The sequence below is a fragment of the Physeter macrocephalus genome, chromosome 20 (genome assembly GCF_002837175.3).
Source record: "Physeter macrocephalus isolate SW-GA chromosome 20, ASM283717v5, whole genome shotgun sequence".
NCBI classification, from domain to species: domain Eukaryota; kingdom Metazoa; phylum Chordata; class Mammalia; order Artiodactyla; family Physeteridae; genus Physeter; species Physeter macrocephalus.
The window spans coordinates 64678826-64692826 of record NC_041233.1 but is presented as its reverse complement, the minus strand read 5'-3'; the positions used below and the strand labels follow the sequence as shown (position 1 = coordinate 64692826).

The window sequence follows — 14001 nt, the reverse complement described above, 5'->3', positions numbered from 1 at the left end:
GACATATCAAATCAGTGGTAGTCAGGGGCTGGGGGAAAGGGGGTGGGATTGGCTGCAAAGGGGTACAAGGGCACTTTTGGGGGAGACGGAAATGTTCTATATCTTATTTGATGTTGGTTACCTGATTGTATACATTAGTCAAAACTCAGCTGGCATTGGTGGTATGATGTTGAGTGTAGCTTCTAAAACTCATCGAACCGTACACTCAAAAAAAGTGAAATTTACTGCCTATAAATTATACTTCAGTAAGCCTCACTAAAATTTTTTCAATTCCTTAAAGAATCACCATGGACTTCTTCCAATCGACAAATCCCCAACGCTTCTGGGTTAGCCTCTTGGCCTCCTTTTCTTTGCCCATCTGTAAAAGACACCAGGATGAACTCTTATGAGTCTGCAAGTTCTAGTCCAATTCAAAGCCCCAGTGGGGCCAGACTGCATGCCAAGCAGTCTGCTCCCTGACTCTGCCATCGTGCCAGAGACAGTGTGTGCAGTGACGCGAAGCCTCCCTGGCATTTGGATATTGAAAAGGAAAATTTCAAAGTTCCAGGCCAGTGCTAGCCCTGCTAGCAACAAGCGGGAACCCACCGAGGGGAACTGAGATCTGGGCCCTGAAGGCAAACTTGTACTGTCAGTTTGCTGGCTTCCCTCCCTGACAGACAACAGCCAGTTGTTCCTGGGCAGAAGCTGTGCCTTGTTCAGACCACCCATTAGTCACAAGACTGAACATTCCACTCCAGGCAGCACCCAACATCTGATTCTAAAGCAAACAGCTTTGGTTCAGTGGCTCCCAAGTGTGCTACCCACCCTCATCCGCAGCAGTGGTGACCCACAAATGTTGATCCAGGCCAGTGGCTCTTAAACGTTACTGGGCTTGAGAATCACCTACCTTGCTAAGACACTAAATCGTATATGCTCTCACCACACCCACACACACAAAGGTAACTATGTGAGGTGATGGATGTGTTAATTATATTGATGAGTAATCAATTAGTAATTTGATCAATTAGTAATTTGATTAGTAATCATTTCACAGTGTATACAGTTACATTAAATCATGTTGCATACCTTTAAAAAATCACAGCCTAAATATAACCAATTTTTATTTGTCCATCATACCTCAATTAAGCTCAAAAAAAAGAAGAATCACCTAAGGAGTATATTTTCTAAATAACAGTTCCCACGCATATCTGAGATTCTAGTGCAATAGGTCTGGGAGTGGTCCCTGAAAAATGTATTTTTAAAAATTGAATATTATATAAGTTTCAGGTGTACAACATAGTGATTCAATATTTTTATAGCTTATACTCCATTTAAAGTTATTATGAAATAATGGCTATATTTCCCTGTGCTGTACAATAATATATCCTTGTTGCTTATTTATTTTATACAAAGTAATTTTTTTTAACTTTATTGGAGTATAATTGCTTTACATTTTTGTATTCATTTCTGCTGTATAAAATAGTGAATCAGCTATATGTATACATATATCCCCATATCTCCTCCCTCTTGCATCTCCCTCCCACCCTCCCTATCCCACCCCTCTCGGTAGTCACAAAGCACCGAGCTGATCTCCCTGTGCTATGCGGCTGCTTCCCACTAGCTATCTATTTTACATTTGGTAGTGTATATATGTCCATGCCACTCTCTCACTTCGTCCCAGCTTACCCTTCCCCCTCCCGTGTCCTTAAGTCCACCCTCTACTTCTGCATCTTTATTCCTGTCCTGCCCCTAGGTTCTTCTTCTTTTTTTTTAGATTCCATATATATGTGTTAGCATATGGTATTTGTTTTTCTCTTTCTGACTTACTTCGCTCAGTCTGACAGACTCTCGGTCCATTCCATAGTAGTTGTATCAATTTACATTCCCATCAACAGTGCAGGAGGTTTCCGTTTTCTCCATACCCTCTCCAGCATTTATGGTTTGTAGATTTTTTGGTGATGGCCATTCTGACTGGTGTGAGGTGATACCTCGTTGTAGTTTTGATTTGCACTTCTCTAATGATTAGTGATGTTGAGCATCCTTTCATGTGTTACAAAGTAATTTTTATCTCCTAATCCCCTACCCCTATCTTGCCCCTCCCTCATTTTTTCTTCCCACTGGTAACAACTAATTTGTTCTCCATATCTGTGAGTCTGTTTCTGTTTTGTTATTGTCATTCGTTCTATTTTTCAGGTTCCACATGTAAGTGATAGCGCAGAGCATTTGTCTTTTTCTGTCTGATTTATTTCACTAAGCATACTACCCTTTAGATCTATCCATGTTCTTGCAAATGGCAGAATTTCATTCTTGTTTATGGCTGAGTAATATTCCAGTGTGTGTGTGTGTTTGTGTGTGTGTGCGCACACATGTGTATCAATCACATTTTCATTATTCATTCATCTGTCTGTGGACACTTAGGTTGCTTCCATATCTTGGCTATTGTAAACAGTGCTGCTATGAACAGGGGTGCATGTATCTTTCCAAATTAGTGTTTTTGTTTTCTTCAGATATATACTCAGGAGCAGAATTGCTGGATCATATGGTAGTTCCATTTTTAGTTTTCTGAGGAACCGACATACAGTTTTCCATAGTGGCTGCCCCAACTTACATCCCCACCAACAGCATACTAGTGTTCCCTTTACTCCACATCTTCAGAAACTGCATTTTTAATAAGCACCTCAGATGATTCAGATGTAGGAAGTCTAAGAACCACACTTTAAGAGATGATATAGGCCAAGAAAACTTTTATTTTTAGGCTTTTGTTTTTACTTCAGAAAGTTGAACAATTTCCTTTGGAAATATATGACCTACAAAGTGGTTGAACAGCCCCGTGATTAAGAGTGGGGCTCTGGAGTGGAGTTCCTGACTTCAAAGCCCGCCTCGGCCTATTTTTATCCGTGAGGCCTCAGACAGCTTACTTAATCTCTCTACAGCATGTGTGTAATAGGGGGTAAGATCAAATAAGCTGACACTTGCAAAGCACTCAGAATAGTGCCAGAAAGCATTAGATAAACATCAATTATCATTCTGTCTGGATCAATAAAGACTGAGGGGAATACTGCAAACTGTGAACAAAGAGAGTTACTTCAAGGAGCTTTTCATTTAAAGCTTGGACATCTCCAGGGCTTCCCTGGTGGCACAGTGGTTGAGAGTCCGCCTGCCGATGCAGGGGACACAGGTTCGTGCCCTGGTCTGGGAGGGTCCCACATGCCGCAGAGTGGCTGGGCCCGTGACCCATGGCAGCTTGGACATCTCCAAATACTTCAAATGATAGAAGTAACTATAACCACTTTACGTATGCCAACTTTCCTGCATTCTTAATTTCTTTGCCCTGTTTTAAATATTAAACATATAAGCTGAAAAAAAAAAGCTGACTTTAGCAGTACCCTTCTTTGACTGATAGCTTAAGACAACTCATATATTAGCTTACATAATATATGTAAGTATAAGTTGTACGTAATCTTTGGTGATTCTTAAACAGAGATGCAAATCAGAATCATGTGTAGAGCTCTTGAAAATTACAAAATTTGACTTAGTAGAAATTGGGGTGGAGCCTAGGGAATCTGAATTTCTAAAAAGTTCTCTCCGTAGTTTGGCTGTACATTCCAAACTACTGTTACAACAAGTGAAGGCTAGGATAATCTACCTTATATCTTAAGAAAAAGACCAAGCATGTTAAATACTTTGCCAAGGTCACTCAGTGAATTATTTGTGGAGGCGGGAGTTGGATTTTGGTTCGTAGTTCTAAGGTCAATATTCTCTCCACTACAGTTTATACTGTAGAAGCCACTTGTATAGGGAGGGATAAACATAGTAAATTTTTATTTGTTTATGACATAATACTCTGATCTTAATTTTAAATTAGAGCTGCTGATCTGGGATTCTGAATTCCTTTTAAATCCGACCTTTCACCCTCTTACCTGCATGTCCCCATTTACCGATGTTCCCCATTAAATCCCTGGAAGTGTAAAAGAGAATCAGCTCCTGTGGAGTCTGGGTCAAATCCCTATGGGAAATATGCTCATGAACTTGAGGATCTTTTCTTCTTCTCCACTCTTAGAGCATAAGAAACTCTAAGACTACAGTTTCGTCATGGACAAATCCAAGATAAACTGGCACACAAAGTTAGGAAACGAGGATCCCCTAAGATCATGATCCTAAGACTATTATCCTGTAAATCATCCACTGACAAGTTACTGGGACATGAATCAGGAGAATATCCAAAAGGCCATTCTAGTGGTTAAAGGCTGTGGCATTTTGGTGGCCTCTACTCTGGGCTGAGGTTTTTGTGGGCTTCTTTTTCATCTTGGGACATATGTGTGACCTATAAAGTCCCTCAGAAATCATTTTCTTTCATGCATTATCAGGGAAGAAAATCTGTCAGTCTGGGTGGGAAGGGAGGTGGCCACCAGTCAAGTGAAATCGTTCTGCTGAACTTGAGCCAGGGCACCAAACTGGGGCAGTGTCATTTCACTTGCAAAATGGCCTAGCAGGCTGGACTCCCTGCCTGCAGACCTTCACACATCACCAACCCCTTGAGAATAAAACAGATCCTTTATTAGTTACTTCTTGGCATCCATTGGCTGCTTTCCTTTTACATTTTCTGTTGCCCATATTTCAATATCCCGCCTTTGCATTCTGCTACTGCTCTTGTTAAAATACTGTTGTTTTTGTTTTTTTTTAAAGATCCCTTTCAATCAGATAGCTCCTGCTGGCATGAGCTGTCAGAGGTATTCATTTCAGTGGACTCTGGCATTATGCAGCATTACCGTGGCAACAAGATTTAGAGGCACAGTCCTGGCCTTGAACTTGTCATAGTCTCCAACGATGTGAACTCAGCACATATTACTCTCCAGCATATCAAGTTGTCATGCCAACCACAAACAATAAAATCCATCTCTCTCTTCTAGGGTTTTAATTCAATAACTTTTCAAATTGGTTCCTTTTGTAATTCAATTGGCCTGAAATGTAATATATGAATGTGTGTGTGTGTGCAGGCACGTGTGTGTTTAACCAGTCACAAATGGTCTTCCACTAAATGACTGGAGATTGGAAATACAATTTAGGACAAAAGCTCATCAGAAAAGCAAAGAATAAACAGTGCTGGATCTAACAAAAAGAGCCTGCAATTTTGGAAATTCTGACACAGGTAACTAAACAAAATCTTAAGAACTGACTTCTGCCCTTAGTATGTATGGGACTCCATCGGCACTTCTGCATAACACATTTGATACCCAGAGTAGCTGCACCCCCATATGTATTTAGAACTCCTTTGATTAGTTTTTTTAACATCTTTATTGGAGTATAATTTCTTTACAATGTTGTGTTAGTTTCTGCTGTATAACAAAGTGAATCAGCTATATGTATACATATATCCCCATGTCCCCTCCCTCTTGCCTTTGATTAATTTTGAGTACAAACCAACTTCAATTCCTTAAAAGCACTCTTATTTTTTTTTTTTTTTTTTGCGGTACATGGGCCTCTCACTGTTCTGCCCTTTCCCGTTGCGGCTCCGGACGCGCAGGCTCAGCGGCCATGGCTCACGGGCCTATCCGCTCCGCGGAATGTGGGATTTTCCCGGGCCGGGGCACGAACCCGTATCCCCTGCATGGGCAGGCGGACTCTCAACCACTGCGCCACCAGGGAAGCCCGAAAGCACTCTTATTTTTATACTTACATTTTATTTTCCTCTAAACCAGAAAGCTTTGTAGGAAGCTGTCCCCTTAGAAAGTCTCTTCAGGCAGGCAACAATTTTTATCATTTTAACCTCACAGAGTAAGAAATGGAGACACAGAGAAGTTAGGCAGCATGTCCACAGCCCCATGGCTAGTAAGTCTCAGGACTGAGGTTCAAACCCAGCAGTGTGGTTCCAGAGTCTCAACTTTGTATACTGCTTCATTGGATTCTGGTTGACTGTTTGAGCTTCTTTGCAAAGTTTTATGTAAGAAACATCGATTATCTAAAATCACAGACTCCTTGAAAGCAGAGACCAAATCTAACACTTCTATGTCTTTCTTAGTTTCTAGTTGAGTGCCTTTCACATAATAGTTTTTCAGAAATATGGTTAGCTTGGTAAAGATTGATCTAGGAGAATCCTAGAACACCAAATTCAAGGCCATTTTGAAAATAAGTTTAAGTTGTAACAATAGGGGCTATCATCACCTCCAACCCATAGCCTTCTAGAGACCAAACTCAACTGAGAACAGAACCCGTGTTTCATTGTGTGATGGATATTTTTTTTGGCCTCACCAGAGAAACTTTCTACCTTTTCCCCCTGTGTTCTCTGCCCAGGACATGGGACTTTTATAGACTATACCAACCGGGGTCTGTTGCCCTCTGGCTTTGCACCTGACTGAAAGAAAATAAGAGAAAGGTTGGGGTATTTATTCCATAGCTTGCTCCTTGCCAAGGCACAGTTTGCTAATATTTGCTTCCCTCTAACGAAGACCATTGGTTCTACTGAGCAGCTCTCTCCCACTGCTATAGCTCTTGCTGGGATGTAATAGCTTTCTGCTAGTATTAGTTCCACGATGCTTCACCATTCTTTACTGGTGTCCTGTGACTGAGGGAGTTTTTTTTCATGTTTTTTAAACTGAAGTATAGTTCATTTACAATGCTGTGTTAGTTTCAAATGTACAGCAAAGTGATTCAGTTATACATATACAGATGTATATTATATTCTTTTTAAAAAAATTTATTTATTTATTTTGGCTACACCGAGTCTTAGTTGCGGCATGCAGGATCTTCGTTGTGGCATGTGGGATGTTTTAGTTGCGGCATGCAGACTTCTTAGTTGCGGCATGCGGACTCTTGTTGTGGCATGCATGTGGGATCTAGTTCCCCAAGTAGAGATTGAACCTGGGCCCCCTGCATTGGGAGCGTGGAGTCTTACCCACTGGACCACCAGGGAAGTCCCTATATATATATTCTTTTTCAGATTCTTTATAAGTCATTACAAGATATTGAATATAGTTCCTTGTGCTATACAGTAGGTCCTTGTTGTTTACTTATTTTATGTATAGTAGTGTGTATATGTTAATCCCAAACTCCTAATTTATACCCCCATGCCTCCCCACCCAACTATCCCCTTTGGTAACCAAAAGCTTGTTTTCTATGTCTGTGAGTCTATTTCTGTTTTGTAAATAAGTTCATTTGTATCATTTGTTTAGATTCCTCTATAAGTGATATATGATATTTGTCTTTGTCTGACTTACTTCACTTTATATGATAATCTCTAGGTTTACCTGGGTTGCTGCAAATGGCATTATTTCATTCTTTTTATGGCTGAGTAATATTCCATATATATATATTACATCTTTTTTTTTTAGATGTTGGCGGTAGGAGTTTATTAATTAATTTATTTATTATTTTTGCTGTGTTGGGTCTTCGTTTCTGTGCGAGGGCTTTCTCCAGTTGCGGCAAGCGGGGGCCGCTCTTCATCGTGGTGCGCGGGCCTCTCACTATCACGGCCTCTCTTGTTGCGGAGCACAGGCTCCAGATGCACAGGCTCAGTAGTTGTGGCTCACTGGCCTAGTTGCTCCGCGGCATGTGGGATCCTCCCAGACCAGGTCTCGAACCCGTGTCCCCTGAATTGGCAGGCAGATTCTCAACCACTGCACCACTAGGGAAGCCCTATATTACATCTTCTTTATCCATTCATCTGTTGATGGATATTTAGTTTGCTTCCATGTCTTGGCTGTTGAAAACAGGTGCTGAAATGAACATTGGGGTGCATGAATCTTTTCGAATTAGAGTTTTCTTCAGATGTATGCCCAGGAGTGGGACCGCAGAATCAGATGGTAACTCTGTATTTAGGTTTTTAAGGAACCTCCATATTGTTTTCCATAGTGGCAGCACCAGTTTACATTCCCACCAACAGTGTAGGAGGGTTCCTTTTTCTCCACACCATCTCCAGCATTTGTTATTTGTAGACTTTTAAATGATACTTCATTGTAGTTTTGATTTGCATCTCTCTAATAATTAGCAATATTGAGCATCTTTTCGTGTGTCTGTCGGCCATCTGTGTGTCTTCTTTGGAGAAATGCCTATTTAAGTCTTCTGACTGAGATTTTATTAATAGTCCCTCCAATAAATACATCATTTGTCTCCTGACAGGATCCTGGCTCTTAACCCTGTCATCTGGTTCAGTGCTTCTCACATGAGAATCACCCACAGATCGTGTTAAAGTGCAGATTCTTCTTCAGAGGACTGGGGTGGACCTTGAAATTCTGCATCTCTAACAAGCCCTCAAGTAAATGGATGCTCCACAGGCCACACTTTCAGTAGCAGAAATCTAGTAGATGGTCTATAGTTGTCATTCAACAGGTATTTTAAGTTGAATAAAAGAATGATTAAATGAACAACTTAGATGCAATGCTGTATTTGTTAACACTGGTGGAGGAAGCCATGCCCTTGTCACACCTGTCATGTAATAACTTACCCCTGAGGTCCCAGTGTGGTTACAGCAGACCCACCTGGTCACACCAGGAAGCTCATGGCTGGCTGGACATCCTTATCTTTGTCCTTCTCATTGCCAGAGCTGTCCTGGTGATTCTCATCATCCCTGGTTAATACTGTTTATGAAAAATAGAAACTACCACAACCAACCTCCAAGAAATTGAATTCACCCACGTGAATATTTTTTCTTCACAGATAAAAGTAAAATATATATTTTCACCATCAGAATTGATCCCCCCAAGGGACAATCCTTGCTGAGTGAAAGATGGTAAAGAAGTTAATGGTTTGCCAAACAGTAATTCTTATTTGCTCGGTTTCTGTACAGTCTTGTACAAACAAGTTCTATGGGCAAAGGTAAGGTCAAACTCTAAGAGATTATTCAGAACAAGACCCAGCTCAAGGCAAAATACACCTAACTGCGCCTGTAAGCGAATCAAGCTTTCAGGAGATCTGAGTTCCCTTTTACATGTAGCTTTAGCAACACACACTTTTTGAACACCTACTAAGTGCCAGATGCTCTGCAGGCCATGATTATGTACACAGTAAAATCTTACTAATTTCCAATCTGAATAAATTGAATATTGTAATAATTCAGGCAGGTACTAACCTGCATTTGATTAACTAACAATGTGAAAGGATTTACTTTGCCAACAATAGGTCAATAAGTTTGCAAAAATACTGCTTAAGAGAATAAATGATTTTCAAGACTTCTTAATTGAGTTGTTTGCTTTTTTGATGTTGAACTGTTTATATATTTTGGATTTTAACCCCTTATCCCTCATATCATTAGCAAATATTTTCTCCCATTCAGTAGGGTTGTCTTTTTGTTTTGTCAATGGTTTCCTTTGCTGTGCAAAAGCTTTTAAGTCTAATTAGGTCCCATTTATTTCTTTTTTACTTTTATTTCCTTTGCTTTAGGAGACAAATCCAAAAAAATATTGCTACGATTTATGTCAAAGAGTGTTCTGCCTATGTTTTCTTCTAGGAGTTTCATCGTTTCCGGTCTTACGTTTAGGTCTTTAATCCATTTTGAGTTTATTTTTGTGTATGGTGTGAGAAAATGTTCTAATTTCATCCATTTATGTGTAGCTGTCCAGTTTTCCCAGCACCACTTACTGAACTTCTCAAGTGTTTTAGGAAGGCATATTTAGGTTTTGATCATGGAGTCACTAATTGATAGATTAATAATGTTGATTGTTGTGTCAATTAAAAGCATTCTGCTAAATGCTATGTGATATCCTAGATTATATCTTGGAATAGGAAACTGTGAAATCTGAATAAAGTGTCGAGTTTAATAGTAATAGGTATGTTAATAGTAATAGTAATGTGCCAAGGTTGGCTTCTTAGTTTTGGCAAATGTACCGCAGTAATATAAGATGTTAATGTAAAAAAAAAAAATCTGGGTGAAGCATATATGGGAATTCTCTAGACTATCTTTGCAACTTTTCCATAAATATAAAATTATCCAAAAAATTTTAGGTTTATTTAAAAAAATCTTGCACATTCATGAAGTCTGATTCTCCAAGAACTCCTAGCAGCAACAACAGAAACTGCTTATTGAACTCATACGCTGGTTGGCATATTGCAAAATGTCTTACTCATGTGCTCACGAACTGTTATGAAGTAGGTGTGGTTAGTTATCTTCATTTTCTAGAAACTTGCCCAAAGACACACAGATACAAATTGATGGAGACAGAATGTAACAAGCTCTGTCTAATCCCAAAGCCTGGGCTCTCAGCAACTCCACCACTCCACTGTTTTGCCTCTCTTAGTTTGCGTTTCTCTGAGTAAAAGAGAATTATCACTTATTCACATTGACACCCATCTTTCATTTGAGTTGGTGAAACATGAACCCAATTATTTACACTGCATCTTTAAGTAAACCAGAGTATCACTTTGAAAGTAACCAAACTTAACACACGGTCAAGTTGTCCACCTTTCTGCTTTGTTAAATTGGGCTCTAATTTTTCTGGAGGAGGGGGCTGGGAGGAGAGGCTGAGACTGCATCTATTCCAAGGAGCTTAGGATGCTTGCAGAGCTAAGTAACTGGCCCTTTCCCCTTGGCTCCTGTCTTCTTTTGCCCATCATATGCTCACCTTGGGACGCTGGGCTTGATGCCCAGGATTCTCCCAGCACTTTTTAGTCGGCCTTTGGCCATGGATTGTTTACTCAGAAATGGAAAAATGTAGCATGCCATGGCATGATACATGGTCTAGGGTCAAGAATGCAGCTCTATATGCAGAGAGAGAGAGAGTAACTGGTTCCCTTAATACAGTTACTGGAGAGGCCCTAGAATGGTCTTTGTTCCCAAATATCACTCCCACAGGTCCAGCAAAGTGCCTGTGATCAACTAATTCATGTTAAATGCAGTGCACCATATGTCATGGCACACATTCTTCTCACAGCCCCTCACGATTTTGCTTAGGTACACCCCTTCACACGTTCCATGGGTCTGTGCATCCCAGCTGGAGTTTAGCCCACTTTAATCCATCATTTATTCACTTGTGAAGGGACAAAAATTATTACACAACAGAGTTCCCACCCTTTCCCCCCTCTTGACAGCCAAAGATGATTGTGTAATTGTGAATTGCTCTGCCCTTTGAGAAGGATCCTGTCACTGCCAGCTGAATGGTTCTTTGGGCTTTCTAGATATAGAATCAGAAAGGAAGGGGAAGAGTTGGAAGAGGCATATTAACCAGCAAGAAAGTTTTTGAAGAAGATTGCAGGGTGGGGGAAGTTTTAGTGAATGAAACACAAGAACAGTCTTTAAGGCCCTTAAGAAAGAAGTGGGGCTTAAAGAAATATCGCTCTATACTAGTTTTCCGTTCTTGGTGTTCAGAATAATACAGATTTAGGACCAGTCTTTTTTTTTTTTTTTTGCTTTTTGGCTGCATTGGATCTTGGTTGCTGTGCACGGGCTCGCTCCAGCTGCAGCGAGCAGGGGCCACTCTTGGTTGCGGTGCGCGGGCTTCTCAGTGTGGTGGCTTCTCTTGTTGCAGAGCACGGGCTCTAGGCACGCAGGCCTCAGTAGCTGTGGTGCGTGGGCTCAGTAGTTGTGGCACGCAGGCTCCAGAGCGCAGGCTCAGTAGCTGCGGTGCACGGGCTTAATTGCTCCGCGGCATGTGGGATCTTCCTGGACCAGGGCTTGAACACGTGTCCCCTGCATTGGCAGGCGGACTCCCAACCACTGCACCCCCAGGGAAGACCCAGGACTAGTCTTAAATGGATTAAAGGCTTGAATATAAGACCTGAAACCATAAAACTCTTAGAAGAAAACATAGGTGGTAAGCTCCTTGACATTGATCTTGGCAACGATTTTTTGGATTTGACACCAAAAGAAAAGGCAATAAAAGCAAAAATAAACAAGTGGGACTACTTTAAAAAGCTTCTGCACAATAAAGGAAACCATCAACAAAATGAAAAAGCAACTTATAGAATGGGAGGAAAAATATTTGCAAATCATATATCTGATAAGGGGTTAATATACAAAATACATAAAGTACTCATAGAACTCAATAGCCAAAAAAAAAAAACTAATTAAAAAAAGAGCAGGGCTTCCCTGGTGACGCAGTGGTTGGGAGTCCGCCTGCCGATGCAGGGGACACGGGTTCGTGCCCCGGTCCGGGAGGATCCCGCATGCCGCGGAGCGGCTGGGCCCGTGAGCCGTGGCCGCTGAGCCTGCGCTGGCTGCATTGGATCTTGGTTGCTGTGCACGGGCTCGCTCCAGCTGCAGCGAGCAGGGGCCACTCTTCGTTGCGGTGCGCGGGCTTCTCAGTGTGCTGGCTTCTCTTGTTGCAGAGCACGGGCTCTAGGCATGCAGGCCTCAGTATTTGTGGTGCGTGGGCTCAGTAGTTGTGGCACGCAGGCTCCAGAGCGCAGGCTCAGTAGCTGTGGCGCACGGGCTTAATTGCTCCGCGGCATGTGGGATCTTCCTGGACCAGGGCTTGAACACGTGTCCCCTGCATTGGCAGGCGGACTCCCAACCACTGCGTCACCAGGGAAGCCAGACATTTTTCCAAAGAAGACACACAGGGACTTCCCTGGTGGTCCAGTGGTTAAGACTCTGTGCTTCCAATGCAGGGGGCCCGGGTTCGATCCCTGGTCAGGGAACTGGATCCTGCACGCCGCAACTAAAGATCGCGTGTGCTCCGCAGCGGGAGAGGCCGCAACGGGGGGAGGCCCGTGTACCGCAAAAAAAAAAAAAAAGAAAAAAGAAAAATGTCTAGTTCCTCTGTCCATTTTTTTTTTTTTTTTTTTTTTTTTTTTTGCGGTACGCGGACCTCTCACCGTTGCGGCCTCTCCCGTTGCGGAGCACAGGCTCCGGACGCGCAGGCCCAGCGGCCACGGCTCACGGGCCCAGCCGCTCCGCGGCATGCGGGATCCTCCCGGACCGGGGCACGAACCCGTGTCCCCTGCATCGGCAGGCGGACTCCCAACCACTGCGTCACCAGGGAAGCCAGACATTTTTCCAAAGAAGACACACAGGGACTTCCCTGGTGGTCCAGTGGTTAAGACTCTGTGCTTCCAATGCAGGGGGCCCGGGTTCGATCCCTGGTCAGGGAACTGGATCCTGCACGCCGCAACTAAAGATCCTGCATGCCACACAAATGACCAATAGGTACATGAAAAGATGCTCAACATCACTAATCATCAGGGAAATGCAAATCAAAACTACAAGGAGATATCACTTCACACCTGTCAGAACACCTGTCCTAAAAAGGCAAGAGATAACAAATGTTGTTTCTCACCAATGCTTGTTACCTCTTGACAGAATCCTTCTCCAAGGGCAGAACAGTTCACAATTACACAATCCTTTTTGGCTGTAAAGAGGGGGGAAAGGGTGGGAACTCTGCTGTGTAATAATTCTTGTCTCCTCACAAATGAATGAATGTTGGATTAAAGCAGGCCAAACTCCAGCTTATCTCCAAGGGTTCCCTTGGAGATAAGGGAACCCTTGTGCACCGTTGATAGGGATGGAAATTGGTGTAGCCACTATGGAAAACAGTATGGAGGTTCCTCAAAAAAAATTAAAAACAGAACTACCATATGACCCAGCAATTCTACTTCTGGGTATATATCTGAAGGAAATGAAATCACTAGAAAAGATATCTGCACTCCTATGTTCATTGCAGCATTATTTACAACAGCCAAGACAAACAACCTAAGTGTCCATCGACAGATGAATGAATAAAGAAAACGTGGGATGTATCTATTATGTATATAATAGATAATTATATATATTATTTGGCCATAAAAAAGGAAGGAAATCCTGCCATTTGTGACAACATGGATGGACCTTTAGGGCATTATGCTGAGTGAGATAAGTCAAAGAGAGAACGGCAAAAACTGTATGATCTCACTTAAATGTGGAATCTAAAAAAAAACTGAACTCAGAAACAGAACAGGGACTGCCCTGGTGGTGCAGTGGTTAAGAATCCGCCTGCCAATGCAGGGAACACTGGTTTGAGCCCTGGTCTGGGAAGATCCCACATGCCGTGGAACAACTAAGCCCCTGCACCACAACTACTGATCCTGTGCTCTAGAGCCCACGAGCCACAACTACTG

The 14001-nt window shown here is 42.2% G+C and overlaps 2 non-coding genes across 2 annotated transcripts; both read left to right on the top strand.

Annotated features, from left to right (window-relative positions):
- The first annotated feature begins 12473 nt into the window (after positions 1-12473).
- On the top strand, positions 12474-12546 carry TRNAG-UCC (transfer RNA glycine (anticodon UCC)). Its single transcript has one exon. It is a non-coding gene; the product is annotated as a tRNA-Gly (tRNA).
- Positions 12547-12926: 380 nt separating this feature from the next.
- Positions 12927-12999, top strand: TRNAG-UCC (transfer RNA glycine (anticodon UCC)). The gene has a single exon. It is a non-coding gene; the product is annotated as a tRNA-Gly (tRNA).
- The last annotated feature ends 1002 nt before the right edge of the window (positions 13000-14001 follow it).